The 14,609-nt window shown below is 41.4% G+C and overlaps 1 protein-coding gene across 2 annotated transcripts in view; it reads left to right on the top strand.

Annotated features, from left to right (window-relative positions):
• LOC150079676 (proton channel OtopLc-like) overlaps window positions 1-14,609 on the top strand; it is a 114,246-nt gene that overhangs the window by 79,668 nt on the left and 19,969 nt on the right. The gene's annotated exons all lie outside the window — the stretch shown is intronic.

Genomic DNA, 14,609 nt, shown 5'->3' on the forward strand with positions numbered 1-14,609 from the left:
GTGAGAGGGCCCCTGAATAATAACACGTCATGTTATTATACAGGGTGATTCCGAACTCTATCGACAAACTTTAAAGGGAAGTTCTAGGAAATATCTGAATGTTTTGAGATAAGGAACCAACGGTCGCCGGAGCCATGATTTGGAGTAATAGGAGTTTATTTGTTTAATGGTAAACCCCTAAGGTATGCAACTTTATCTTATACCAGCGTCATTAGTACCGCCCTCTTTCCACTCCCCTACTTTCATGTTGCTTCACTGTGTCACACACCGCCCTGCTCATCACTTCAAGAGTTAGTACAATGGAACGTTTTACGTATGCAGAGCTGATTGATATGTACCTTGTTTATGGTAGAGCTGAATGCAATCAGAGATCTAGACGACGCTATGAAGTGAGATATCCGTTGCGACGGCATCCTCATCACAGCACATTTTCGTCGGCAGACCGATGACTACGAGAGGCTGGATCGTTCCATGTTCCTATGTACGATAAAGTATAAAGTGTGTTTAGGGTCAAACGGCACCAGGGGATTCCCCCATCTCCGCGTTGCTTTCATTGTGGGTGAACCAGTTCGCTGGGAAATGCCAGAGATTTAAAAGTGTATGGATATTGTACCTGTCTAATGTCATATACCGTTGTTCAAATGTTGGGCAATGTTAATTGCCCAACATTTTGGACTTCTAGCGCTCCCCGCGATGCGTACGCGGTTTTTTTTTTTTTTTTTTTTTAAGGTCCTAGCCACTGAAATCTTAGGAAATTAGGTGACAGGACCTGCCAGAGTGAACTATATACTAGTGAGTACCTGGTCTGCCTCCACGGGGCTAAAGTGGGACAACGTCGGGCCTCAGTAGGGGTCTGGCGGCTAAATGACCAGATGAACAACGGTACAAGGCATCAAATATATACAAAGTCCATACACTTTTAAATCTCTGGCTTTTCCAGTCAACTGGTTCACCCACAATGTAAACTACGCGGAGATGGGGGAAACCCCTGGTGCCGCTTGACCCTAAACACACTTTACACTTTACCGTTGTTCATCTGGTCGTTTAGCCGCTGGCCCCCCCTTTCGCCCCGTGGAGGCAGACCAGGAAACACCAGTAGACTAAGATTTACTCTGGCAGGTCCTGCCGCTTAATTTCCCGAGATTTCGGCGGCTAAGACCTAAAAAGAAAGAAAAAAAATATATATATATATATATTTGGTAAATTCGATGAGGAATAACGCTAAATTTTTGAAAGGCCGAGTGTATGGGCGAAAAACGTAATTTGGAGATGATTAAATCAATTCCGACGTGTAGGGCATTCGCTTGCGTATGTGCAGGTAGAGTGGGTGGGGAGACTGAAGTCTTGGAGGGAAAAGACAGAAGTATGGAGTCTAGAGAGGAGGCAACCCCAAGTCACAGTGGGGCATGTCCATGCCCCACCAGAAGGGAAAGTGGGAATGGCGAGGAGGGAAGGAGACAGTAAGACCGTCTCCCCCCCCCACCGGGGATAGGGATATTAAAGATGAAGGAGGCTAGGACGCCCTCTTCAAGTCGCCAAATGGCGTTTGGCAGCTGTGCTGCGTTAAGCCTCTTTTCTTCAATGTCGAGTCGATTTCAGTCCAGTCGCTCATGGGGTAAGCCCCGTCCTTGTGTTTTTCACTAACTTGTCTCAAGGTTTTTCTCTGTAGTCACTCCATTGGATTGTATTCTATGGTCTTGTATAGTTTAACTTGTGGTGGTCTTTCGTCAGACACGATTTATGGTTAATTAACAGTTTTCTCCTCTCGAAGAGGTCCTGCGCATATTGAGAAAGTGCTCTGTATTCCTCTTCTGTGTCCATGAAGTGGGATTCCAGTTCTTTCGGAAGGTTGTGTATCTTTGTGATCAGGATGCCTCTGAGATCTTCATATTCTGGGCAGTCGTAGACCAAGTGATTCCAGTTCTCGACCTCCCCACACGTGCAGTTGGGGTCCTCAACAAGGCCGAATCCGAGCAGCTTCTCCTTAAAGGGGCCATGACCAGTAAGGAGCGAAGTCAAGTGCTTCCCCGGAAAGTACCAGGCCGGTTGCTTGGGGTATATTTTGCTAAGGTCGGGGAGGAATTTTTTTTTAATTTCTCCTTTTGTTGTATCGGTCCATCTTTGTTGCCACTCCCGAAGTAGGTAGGCCTGTAATCGGACTTTTTCTGTTTTAGTACTACTCGCTGGGTCAATTATGAAATCCTGGAAGGTGGCAGTTTCCCCCTATGTACGATACTGGTCGTCCGCGGCACGTTCGAACACCTCATTTTGGAAGAAATGATTCTGCATACATTTGCCGACATCTCCTCTACAAGTACTCGCCGTGTTGGACGTGCCTTAGACGTAAGTCAATCAACTGTTTGAAGGGTTGTACATGAGCAAGTTGCACCCTTACCATCCTCAGAAGGTGCAAGCACTCCTACCGGAAGATTTTCCGCACAGAATGGAGTTTGCCAATTGGTTTCTTCAATACTGTGCAGTAGACCCACAGTTTGCAGCTTATGTATTGCACACAGATGAAGAAGTCTTTGCAAAAGAGGGAATGTTCAATATCTAAAACAGCATCTGTGATGAGGAAAACCCATATGCAGTCCTGTGTCGGTTCTACCAGCATATATTTGCTGTTAACATCTGGGCAGGTATCGTACATGACTATGTGATAGAACCTTACATGCTTCCCCGCAGATGAATGGTATTGTGTACAGAGTTTTTCTGGAAGAAGTCCTTCCCGAGCTGCTAGAGTTTGTGCCTCTGGCGATCCGAAGGCGTATGTGGTTTCAGCATGACGGAGCGCCACCACACTTTGCCATCGACGTTAGGAATCGCCTCAACGAAAGATTTGGACACCAATGGATCGGTCGTGGTAGTCCTGTCGCATTGGCAACTTACCTAAAAATGCTGGACTTACTTTTTTTATGGGGACATGTCAAAAGTTTGGTGTACGATACTCCTGTTCAAACTGTGATGGACCTTGTTGCTCGTATTATCGCAGCCTGCGAGGAGGTGGTGCGGCGCTGTACACTTTGTGGCGATCTTCATGGTCGACATTTTGAACAACTACTGTAATGTTTATTGTAATGATTAAATACACCATAATGCAATTATCATCGCAGCTAATTCTGTGGATTAGCTTCCCCACTGCCAATCACACCAGAAATTAAATAACTTGTCAGCCATAAGGATATACCAAATCCAGTAATGATTCTCTACTTCACAGGATGCACCATTGCATCACGTCACCAAGTTTCTATTATGTGGCCACTCGAGAGCTGCCTCTTTTTTTTCCTGTCCATCCACAGTAACTTCATCTTCCCCTGAAATGCTCCAACATGTTCTTTGCTGCTCCTAGAAGACTTCACCGGGTGATTCTCAACTTCCCTTGACACAGCCTCCATCAGCGATTCTTGCCGACACTTCTCTCTTCACGGAATAAACCAATGGAATTCCTCCTCCCTTCACCTCTTCTCCGTGAAGCTCCTTTGCTGAGACCGCCTCTCCATCGGCGTGGGATTAGATGCCTTCGGGCTCTTTTGCTGGCCTGGGACACTCCCCAGGCGGGATTTTAACCACCCTCGATGAATCCTCATCGAAGGGGTTCTGCTGAGGCTGGTCAACTGACAGGCGTGGGATCATCTGACCGATTGGTCCTCTGCTGGGGATAGCTTTCCGCTCTGCCTACCCTTGCTTCCTTCCTCTTTTCTTACCTTTCCTGTTTAACTCACTCCGTTCCTCTAACTTGGCCTCTCTCCTCTCTAGCTTTGCAAGTGGGGAGTGAGCCCGTCAGGCGTTCCTTCTACCTTCCTGGCCCGGCTCCTCGTGCCGGTGGATGGATGCCGAAAGGCTCCTTCCATGGTGATCGTGCCTCCCAGTAACTAAGAGGCCATTCCATTTAAGATGCCAGAATTCACCACTCCCTGTGCTGTAGCACATCCGTGGCTGAGATCTTTTTCATATGGCACAGAACTTTAAGTTAGTATAAAATTTTCATAATAATAAATTAGTAAAATAATTGTTAATTTAACAAAGATTTTTAAAGCTACTTAGCCTGCTCTGAGAAACTATATATTTTGATTCCTCTATATATTTTAATCAGGTCAGTTTTCATCCCTGCCTCGTGGAGGCGATCTTCTACTATCCTGCCTCTTCTATTAAAAACATTTTTAACAAATTCATTAAAATATAGTAATCTTTCCCTACTAGTGAACAGGACAGCCAAACAATCCTAATCGAAGACATGAATTTGTCTTTCAAGCCTCGCTCTTATGTCCACGTACTGGTCACAATCTAACATAATGTTTAGATGTCTCACTTTCACCACAATTACATAGACCATCATCCCGCAATCCAAGCTCAAATAATTTATAATTTATCCATAGCCGGTTAAAATGAAAGTGGTCTCTAACCCAAATTGTTTCCAAGGCCTTTGTCTAGTATTAATAATTCCCATATTTTGGGAGGAATAAAAACGTTTGCCGGCCTTTGTTCGTTTCACTCCATAATTCCTGCCACTGGACTTGTATTTCAGTTGTTATTCGCTTTATCTCCACTTTAAGATCCTATCTGGAGTACACGTATCCATCTCTGGGACAAGACGTCATGCCTAATATGGTTTTCTTAACATTGTTCTTTGTAAAGAAAGTTAAGCCTTTTAATAGAACTTCAAATAAGCTGGCATCCTTCCTGCAACCACCTGCAGAGCTTCCGAGGAAGCAGTCCGACAAGCTCTAGTAACTCCTAGTAATGCAAATCTTTGAGCCTGGACTAGGTACTTCTGAACCATCACTATTTCGACTCTATGTACCCAAGCCCCTGAGAGGCCAGTCAAACAACACACTACTCACACATAACCCACACTGACTGGCCTTGCAATGTTGTATACCAGTGGTCTCCAACTCAAATTGCATGCACGATCTGAAAGCAGCTGACGGGCCGGGATTTTTTTTTTACAAAATGAGAGTGAATATAACCACCGTATTTACAACAAATACATAATTGAAATGTATTCGCGGGCCGTGTAAAATTGCTTCGGGGCCGGATGCGGCCCACGGGCCGCCAGTTTGAGACCACTGTTGTATACATCAGAGTATTCAACGCGGATTTGTGGGGAACCACAGGAACCGCTTGACAAAAACACTATGTCCACTAATGCAATTATCATATCTTATTGACTTGTATACGGCCACGCACGTTTTGTCCGATTACGTAGTAAGAATGCTTCACCGCCCATGGGTTCCCTATCTTAAAACATTCAGATACTTCCTCCGAACACCCCCTTAAAATTTGTCGGTAGAGTTCGGAATCCCTGTATATGGACGGACTGATGGAAGAACATGGTGAAGAAAGACAATAGACGCTTTAGGCATATACGTTAACGCGCCTGTTCATCAGCAGCTACTCGTTTGGAGAGTATTGGGTTAGAATCCCGCCCGAGATTGGAGGAATTCTTAAAATTTCTATTCCGTCAACGCTGTAGTTAGCTGATTTCAATTGGAGGAAGCAGTGTTTTCCATTGCGTTATTTTGGATTTTCATTTCGCATAACATGCAAATCAGTCAGCGAATCCACATCAGTAGAGACCTAACACCCACCGTGTAACATGGACTTAGATGCTAATGAGCGATATAAATACAGTAGTAACAATTTAGTTAATGTACGCAATGCGTTACATTTCAGGCGTGTTCCATTTTCTTCCTCTTAAATTAACTGAATTTTTGTTCAGTTAATTATAGATAGGGTGTCAGTGGTTCAGTAGTTAGTAAAATTCGGAGCGTGATGGGTAAAAGGAAGGATTTATCGGACTTTCATAAAGGACAGATTGTGGGTGCTCGACGAGCTGGTGCCTCGATTTCCCAAACGGTTGAACTGGTGGGGTGTTCGAGAGCCGCCGCAGTTAAAGTGTACCAGGACTGGCGTCAAAATGGTCAAACAACGACCCGACGACAAAACTGCAAAGGTTAGCGAAAGGTTCATGTTAGAGGTGAACGCCGTGTCCGACGCTCGTACAGGTGAACAGGCGAGCACCGTTAAAGAGTTGGCTATCCAATACAACATGTGCCAACCTCGAACAATATCTGGCATGACTATGCGTCGCACGCTCCAACGTATAGGCTATACCAGCAGACGACCCTTACAGCATCCTCTCCTAACCAAGGTTCATCGGCGTAAAAGACTCGCCTGGTGCAAAGAGCATGCAAGTTTTACGTTAGAAGACTGGAAGGTGTGCTGGTCGGATGGCCCACGTTATTTACTCCACACTGTGGATGGTCGTGTACGGATTTGGCGTCAACAACATGAGGCTCTTCATCCATCATGCATGGTATCAAAAGCGTGCAGGCCGGTGGAGGCGGTTGTATGGTGTGCGGCATGTTTCACTGGCAGGAACTTGGACCCCTGGTGCATGTAGAACAATGTATCAGTGGTCTCCGCTATCGTCAACTGCTTGCTTACTGTGTACACCCCGCTATGTTACACTTTTTCCTGAATGGCGATGGTGTCTTCCAAGATGACAATGCATCGGGCACTTGTTGTTCAGGAATGGTTTGAGGAAGACAGTTCTGACTTCCAGCATATTGATTGGCCTCCAAACTCCACCGATATCAATCCCATAGAGCACTTTTGGGACACTATGGAAAGGGACATCAGGCGTCTGGATACACCAATCACCTCCATACCTGCATTGCTGACTGCATTACACACAACTTGGTTGGCCATACCTCCCGAACGCTTCCGAAATCTTGTTGAATGAATGCCACGTCAGACAGCTGCTGTACTGAGCGCAAAAGGAGGACCCACGAAGTAATAGGTATGTGGACATAATTCAGTGATCACTCAGTGTATATACTGTATATGCGAGCGCCTAACAACACCGTGCACATAAATTTGAGACTAGGCGCCCCAAGATTGCTAACGCTAAGAATAACAACACGAACGCGTTGGCTTCTGTTTGGAAATGAAGGAAATGGCCGCTGAAGGTGTAATTTCTTGGAAAATATTATAACAACAGAGATGAGACCTGACTACATCATTAATCGAGAGAGCAAACAACCAAGCTACAAGCTAAAAAGCAATGGTATATTGCCATCTGGTAATGTTATGCTCATAACCTTCGTTTGTCGTAAATTAAAATTTAATTACTTCTATTATTGAATGAGGCCTCCGTAGCCGAGTGGTCAGGAGCGGGAGTGCAGTAGCACACGCTCTTTGAGTAGACCGGGGTTCAAGCCCCTCACTGCTGAATACGGTCGATCTACCGACCAGCGTGGCAGATAATGGTCCATTTCCCTCAGCATGAATTGTTGGGGAGGCTTCCATCCTGCAGTGGGTTGATAATGGCTGCACTTTACTTTTTTTTTTATTATTGAATGAAAGTACAGTAATTTATGAACGTAAAGAAATTTAATTCATGGCCTACTCATCAGAAACTATTAAAATAGTATAAAAGGACTACGAGGTCCAATGTACCTTGAACTTAGTTTAATTCCATAATAACGGAAGTAAGTTTCTTCTAAAATTGAATGAAAGTAATATACAGTATGGATGTAAGGAAATTCAATTCATGATTCGCTCATCAGAAATTATCTTTGAAAAGGATTACAACAACTGTAATACGCGTGAGTCAATTTAACGGGGGAAAATGCCATTATGTAATATTGGTATTAAAATTAACATAATACAGTTAACAATAAATAAAACAGGAATATTGCGAATTTCACCCTGGTTGCTGACCACAGATGTATTTATATTTGAATGAAAGTCCTTTAATATTTGAAGCAATCTTTTTTGTTGTCGTTTGATGACGTGAAAAGATAATACACATAAACGTGTTATATGAAAATATAAATGATTTTGACAAGGATTTTGATATAAAAAATATCAAATTTTGGTAACTTTGCCATTTTTCGCAAAGTTATTGAAGACGCATATCTTCTACGCCTGTTTGCTTTCAGTGAGGGAATCAGTGTATAAGACTAACCTGTTTTCTCTATTTACAGGTGTACTAGCTGTGACTGAAGAAGCAAGGATATCCACCACGAAAGATTTGGCCCAGAAAAGATGTAACATCTTTTCTGTGCCAAATCTTTCAGGTATAAAGCGCTTAAGGTCCAGTCTAGCAGGTCTAAAGGACATCCTGTTAAAGAAGGACTTGAATTTTCTAGTACTAAGAGTTTTTAAGGAAGATGTGAATCGCAATTAACCAGAGATCAGCAGCAGAATTGTGGCAGAAAGTCTGTGCTAAGTGATCTTGATCAGCGACGAATATCGTTCTAGTAAACGAAAAGCGATTTCAAACGTGACCAGATCTGCTGCAAACAGTTAACCAAGGACTTCATCTGCCGATTTCTGAAAAAAAAAACACTACGAAGAAAACTGCATATCATGAACACATAAAACTGGGTTGTTGATGACTGGAAGGCAGTGATGTAGTCTGACGAATCCAAATTTTGTCTATATTACAATGATTGCCAGGAACCGAGTTTACAGGAGAAGCAATGAGGAATTTCATCCAGACTGTGTGCAAGATGGCGTATAAGCTGGTGGTAGGTCAGTGATGCTTTGGGGATGTTTTAACTATTATGAACTGACTGGTCTCCTACTTGAAATACCAGCCGGGATGAATCGGACTAGCTATAGAAATATTCCGAATGAGCAGTTTGTGCCTTTTGCTGAACATCCGAGGAACACTCATGATTCCGATACCCCTGTATTCCAGGATGACAAAAGACCGGTTCGCAGGGGCTCTACTGTTTTAAATTGACACGAAGAACACGAGGGAATAGTCTGGTATTTAAATTGACCAGCCAAATCACAAGATTTAAATCCTATAGAGAACGTATGTGATTATCTCGAATGGAAAGTGAAAACAGAACAGCATCCACGAAACCTGAATGAATTATGGGCTGAACTGTTTTCAGAATGGCCCAATGTTAATATAAACTATTTAAGTGGTCTAGTTGAGTCCTGCCAACAAGAATTCACGAAGTTCTTATTCTTGCTAAAGGAGGGCTTACACATTATGAATTGAAAAATTACATAGGTGGCTAATTTTTTTTGTCTGTATGATCTGTTGCCATATAAAATGACTTGTATCTAGCTTAAAGATCTGATGCCGTCTGTAACTGCAATAACTTTTAAAATCTTGTTTCCAAAAAGACTACAAAAAAAAAAAAAAGTACGTGACGCGTTCGTGTAGGTCTACTATGCGAACAATTGCTGTTAAAAAGCAAAGCTCAGAATCCTTGTGACGCATTCAGGTACGCTTCCTTGTTATTGATGTGCATGTTAGCACAGATGTTCTCTTCACTCCAACCTGTAATTATCTGGTAGGCCTGATAATTCCACTGAATGTATCATTTCCTACCTCTTTTTTTTACATATTTGCTGCATCTGAGTAACGCAGATATCGCGTTTGGAACTAGTTTTTGCATTAGTTCCGAAGGTGAATTTGAAAACAAAAGAACACAACTTTTGTATTTCTGGTTTATACTACTGCTGCAGTTATCAAAGTTGTGTTTTGCCTTTCATGCTGCTGTTCTGTTCTATTCACACGGATAAGAATCATTACGTCGACACAGTTGTGAAACGAGAAATGAAAAGTTGATACAATCAAATCCTGATCTTTCTATGACCTTTTTCATATTTCTCTTTCCAAGTGATACATGTGAGAAAATAGAGCGGCTCTGAATTGCTTCACTATTATTCTTTTCACTTTGTTTCACTTTTTAATTAACAAAAACTTCAGAAAGAAAACCTACTTGTACTTCTTTAATATAATTATTTCTGAGAGAATGGAAGCTAATATTTTCCACACAAAAAATGCTCTACTCTAAAAATAATGCAAGAACAGTGATGTCTACGATGGGTATTATTTTATCCTTCTAAAAAAGGAAAACATATATCCACAAAGAACACTTAAATATAACTATTATGCTAAAGCAATGGAAAATACAAATAGATAACTGCAGCATAATTAAGCATTCTAGCAACAGTCAATGAGAAGTAAGGATATCACCCAATGAACTGTTATAAAGTGAATTTTATTATGTACAAAGGGTTACATTAATAAACCAAACTCCCGCACATTACACTAGTTAGCAATATTAACAGCATTTCAGGATTCAGTGTCGAATTCTGTTATCGTACCCAATCAGAAAGGAGTAAAAGTTAGTACTCAAAGTTATAAACTGTTCCCACACACAGTTTTCTCCTCTGTACACATTGTTCTGGCCTTCGTTTCTTTTTGATTGGGCCTGATGACAAGGCTCAACACAGAATGCAGAAACGTTGCCTGTTCTAGTACCATAGTTAAGAATTGAAATGGAAAAGTTTATGAAACGGAACGCTAGTTCATAAAATATCTCATTTTTAATAATCAAATATGTTCGTGTGATGCATATGACGAATCGGAAGGGTGTTCCGGTGGGCTCGGTTCCATCCGGAGCGCTGATTGTAATTGCATTTTTATGGGAAGTTTGGCTTATGATAAACTGTTTTTACACGATAAAATTCACTTAATAACAATTAACGTGGTTTAGTTAGCATCATTCTTATTTCGCATAAATTATTTAGCTTAATTTATTTTAATAACTTTATTTCAATGTTCATTATGTCAGTGTTCTGCCTGAAAAAACTTTGTCGATTCTTTAGTATATGTATATATGAACTATAAATATTTACATTTATAAATGTAATTTATAATATATTTATAAATATACAATCTTTGAACTTGCTCTTACCGTAACAAAATGTGCATTGCTGTTGTCAACAGTGTTATGGATTGTGGCAATAAACAAAATGACCTAAAATTCCATGTAAACTGACACAGAATTTTGTCCACATGCTTTCTACAAAAATCTATAATAATAATTATAGTTGCCTAAAGGTCCTTTCCACGTTACTTGCATCACTTACACTGACTTAGCTTTGCATTAGCAACACCTAACTAAAACTTCGTGGGGCCACCTCTACTCGTAATAGAGCCCGTATACGTCTTGCCATGGACTCCACCAGGTATAGCATGGTCCTGTGGTAGCGCTACTCATGCGTTGCATAATATGTCCCGTAATACCTGCACATAGTCAGGAGGACGGTCGTAGCAGCGAATGTCCTTTTACCGTAGGTCATAAGTGGGTTCAATTGGGTTAAGATTAGTGAGTCGGCAGCCATGGGAGGACGAGGATTCACTGTCACGTTCCTGAAATCAGTTAGCAAACTGCCTTGCTTTGTTGCATTGTCTTGTTGATAGACACCAGAATTGTTTGGATACGCTGTCACCATGAAGAGTTGTACTTGGTGGGCATCGATAGAAAAGTAGGCGCTCCCATTTGAGCCGTTGATTAACGGTGACAGAGGACCCAGGGCATGACACGAAAACACCACTGCCTCCAGCCTGTCAAACAATAACAGTTCATCCAAGTGCTGTAGCCTTATGTTGCTTTTTTCAAATGCGGATATGCCCATCAGCATAATATAGTTGGAAACGGGATTCATCAGACCAGGAGGTGTTGAAAACACACTGAATATTCCCAAACGCTGTTGTAAACACGCTGGATATTCCCAAAGAGCTGTCAATAAACTGATGTTAATAATAATATGTCTGAGGTGGACTACCTTGCTAGCGGCTTTGAAGAAATATACAAAACAGATTCAGACGGCGACTTATCTGAAGTTAACGAAATATTTCCCCTCACGTACATTGATACATTAACAGTTTTTGAAATAAACCAAGCAGAATTGTTGAGCACAATCGACAGTATAAAAAGGACCTCACACGAGGTCCGGGTGGTATTCCTACAGTTTTATGGAAAAAAATGTGGAACTACACTTGTTAAGCCAATTATTCACTTAAATACACTCTCAAAGATAATTGAATCTACTATAATGAAGCAGTTATATAATTTTATGAAACTTAAATCTGTCGATTTCTCTCACGGATTTATCTAGGGATGTTCTATGACCCATTTTGTATCGGATATATCCCAGGCCCTTGATGAAGGAGAACAAATCAACGCAATCTTCATTGATTTAACCAAGGCCTTCCACAAGGTAGTTAATCAGAAATCAATTAATAAACTGAATCGTTTTGGGCTCAGAGGTCAGGCTCTTGGCTGGATAGCAAACTACTTGGAAGGTAGAGAAATGTGGTGACCTTTAAAGGTAAGATCTCATATCCTTTTAAAACTGAAATGGGTGTCCCACAGGGATCATCCTTGGGCCCGCTGTTATTTCTGATCTACGTCAACGACCTTCCCAAGTATTGTTGGAGACTAGCGAATCAAAATTAACATTTTGGCAGACGACGTAAAAATTTATAAAACTATTCACAATACCAACTACTGTATCATTCTTAACGAAGTTCTGCAACGAGTAATTCATTAGCTGAATGAGAATAGAATGGTTGTCAATGAAATTAAGTGTAAACTGATAAGTTTTGCAAATGTACACAAAAAAAAAAAAACTTTATTTTTTTCTTATTGCAATAACAACTAGGCAATCAAAAAATTTAGTTCTGCCGAAAATTTGGGTGTTGTTTTTTTTTTTTTTTTTTTTTATCAAAGAATCACTTTCCTTTGATGTCCATGTTTCAAATACTGACGGCGGCTGGCAAAAAGCTAGGTTTTCTTAACCGAGACTTCACTCAATTACTACTGTTCACCTTTCTTTACAAAATTTATGTTAGGCCAGCCCTAGAATTTTCCTCCCAGGTCTGGTCTTCCCATGCAACTTATCAAAAACTTAAAATTGAAAATATCCAAAAAAGAGCAATAAAATACGTCTGTTTCAAAAGGTGGATTAGAATATAATGAGAAGTCTTACCAAGAGTGGCGTATATTCCTTGGACTTGTAAAGCTAGAAGAAAGAAGAGATAAAGCCGATCTTCTCCTTTTTAACCAGCTGTTACATGGTACCATAAATTGCCCTTTCCTCGTCGCACAAATTAACTTCAGCGCACCGAACAGAACATTAAGAAATCATCCACTGCTTAAACCATCCTATTCAAAAACAAATTATGGATATTACAATTACTATAACAGGACTGCAAGGATAATTAACAAAGCAAATTTGGAGATATTTGATGCTCGTGGACACTTTAAGAAGCAACCAAATTTTCTAAACGCATCCGTTACCTGAGCCTTTAAATTGCTTTTTTCTCATATTTATGTACTTCCTTCTTTTTTTACCTGATGAAATTTTTTATTCCAAGTTTCTGCTTTGATGCCGTGTTATTCTATTTCTGTTACTGCACCCTAAGGTATATATGATTGCTGTTTTGTAGCTGCTTAATAAATATATTGAGATAAAAAATATGCGAGGCGACAGATTTCCATACGTTGGTGGTTCAGTGTTGGTGCTGACGTGCCGATGCAAGGAGTAGTTTCTTACGTCTCACAGTGAGCATGGGTACCCGTGCCGGCAGTCGACTGCCATAGCCTATAGGAGCTAATGTCCGGCGCACAGTCCATGTGGGTAATGCGGTTTTGTGGGGGACCACTGGTACCGCTGACATATACACACAGGCCATGTTGATATTGATCTTGCAATCCCTAAGTTGCACTGGGTGGTTAGCTGGGTCATTGTGCTAATATCGCTGCCGTGTTACGAGATGAGACACACTTCGCTTATCCCTATCGTTGACACACGTGGGTGTACTAGGTGTGACCTTTGGCTGGTTGTTCGACCAGTGTTGAGCCAGTCGCGGTAGACTGGTGACACCGCACAACCGAAGTACTTAACCATGTTGGCTGTTGTCGAGATACTTACTTATGTGTATTCTTGTCGCAGGGTGGCCTGTTGGATATGGACGTAAGTCCATATCCACCTGTGTATTCTGTGGGAAAAAAATAATCTTAAACTGTTAGCCTGGAAGTGTATGTGTAGGTAGTGTTAGTGTAATGTAACATCAGGCTACTTTGCCACCAAGTAGCAGCCACACATGGGTAAATGCCACCTGGTGCCCATTCTCTGGCACGGGGAACCGAGCCTGGGTCTATTAAATCAGTCTGTGCAATTCAGCACTGAAAGCCCACACCAACCAGTGGTAGTGCAAAGATTGGTGAGGGCCAGCTATCCACACTTGGAAGCCAGCGAAGAAAAAAAAACAAACCTCCAGATATTGGCACCTACATGTCTGCCCTAACAATCAATCCACATCCGAAGTCGGAAAGACCCATCTTTTCTCGCAGACACTCAAAAAGTGATCTGCCACGTGTGTGCGAACTAGTCTTATATCAGCCGTTCCCGAATTTGAGCCTTCGCCAGAGTCCCAGACTAGTCCATTCCTACACAAGGAGACGTTGCTAATGTAAAGCTGACTCGGTGAATATGACGCACAGTGGTTTGTATTTCATTGGTATACATATATTTATCGGGTTTTCAGGGTACTGTTCCCAAAGTCATTGATTCCTTTTTGTAATATCGCCTATCTATGATTTCTTTCATTCAATCGACAGTGAATGTTTTAATTTTTGTGCAACAAAATTACTAATCTAAGAATTCTGTATATAACACATCATTTAAATGATGCGTTTTTAAATGATGATCTAAGAACCCCCGCCTCCCATGTCATTTCTTTCCTAAAATTTTGGAGTAATAGAAGCATTATAATTCTATTT

The sequence above is a fragment of the Mastigoproctus giganteus genome, chromosome 10 (assembly GCF_048544385.1).
Source record: "Mastigoproctus giganteus isolate SK-2022 chromosome 10, ASM4854438v1, whole genome shotgun sequence".
NCBI classification, from domain to species: Eukaryota; Metazoa; Arthropoda; class Arachnida; order Uropygi; family Thelyphonidae; genus Mastigoproctus; species Mastigoproctus giganteus.